At 48.4% G+C, this 1,001-nt stretch overlaps 3 non-coding genes across 3 annotated transcripts; all 3 read right to left on the minus strand.

Annotated features, from left to right (window-relative positions):
* Window positions 1-11: 11 nt before the first annotated feature.
* Window positions 12-84, minus strand: Pmar_PMAR007531. The gene has a single exon. It is a non-coding gene; the product is annotated as a tRNA-Glu (tRNA).
* Window positions 85-594: 510 nt separating this feature from the next.
* Pmar_PMAR007532 lies at window positions 595-667 on the minus strand. Its single transcript has one exon. It is a non-coding gene; the product is annotated as a tRNA-Ala (tRNA).
* A 231-nt stretch (window positions 668-898) lies between these two features.
* Pmar_PMAR007533 lies at window positions 899-970 on the minus strand. The gene has a single exon. It is a non-coding gene; the product is annotated as a tRNA-OTHER (tRNA).
* Window positions 971-1,001: the final 31 nt, after the last annotated feature.

Consider the following 1,001-nt stretch of genomic DNA (forward strand, 5'->3'; position numbering starts at 1 on the left):
CAATATATATTTTCCGATGCAGGGACTCGAACCCTGGTCGCGTGGGTGAAAGCCACGAATCCTAACCAGCTAGACTACATCGGAAATCGAAAATTTTCCGATGTATACGATTCGCCGAGGTATTGTTGAAGTTGAATGCATGACGAACTCGAGAATCAGCACTTTCGTCGTGTTCCTTCAGAATTCATGCGCAAGCGACGGGCTCAGTCAATACGTACGCAGAATGTGTAACCATCCCATTGCTAGAAGGCTACTGCCAATTGACGAGAGAAATCCTGCTCGTGTCTGTCGAAACAGTAAGCGATGATGTGTGACACTGACCTCATAGGATAGTGGAACCATTCACCCAGATATCAATACTATCATGAATTCAAGTGTCACCAGTCACCGAGAACGGCGCTGAGAGCCAGGGCTGGGTGCGCGTCTTACTGTAAAGAAGCAGAGAGAGTGATGGCGCGAGTAAGTTTACAACCCGAAAATATGTACGGACTGGGAGCGCACTTGCTTGAGCTATCACGATGTTACATACATGACCTTACGCTTTCATCCAGATGAGGAGCGCCGGTGGCGGAACCGACTAAAAACATTCCTATATGGAGAACCCGGGCATCGATCCCGGTGCCTCTCGCTTGCTAAGCGAGCGCTCTACCATTTGAGCTAGTCCCCCTCACAATATATGTTTCTCAATTCACTTGGAGAGGATGGGCTGAACCGCCCCTTCCCCTCGAACAACGTTGGAATGGTTTGTTCTAACTCAATGTTCAACTTTGTCCAGGGGAGGAGGGGAACCGGTGACGAGCCAGATATCTTGAACAAAACAACGCACCTGTGATATTTACTCAGTTCCCCATCCTTGCGCTCAACACAATCCTGGAAAACACCGTATCAAATATATATTTTCCGATGCAGGGACTCGAACCCTGGTCGCGTGGGTGAAAGCACGAATCCTAACCAGCTAGACTACATCGGAAATCGAAAATTTTCCGATGTATACGATTCGC

Source organism: Perkinsus marinus (genome assembly GCF_000006405.1).
Source record: "Perkinsus marinus ATCC 50983 genomic scaffold scf_1104296964736, whole genome shotgun sequence".
NCBI classification, from domain to species: domain Eukaryota; phylum Perkinsozoa; order Perkinsida; family Perkinsidae; genus Perkinsus; species Perkinsus marinus.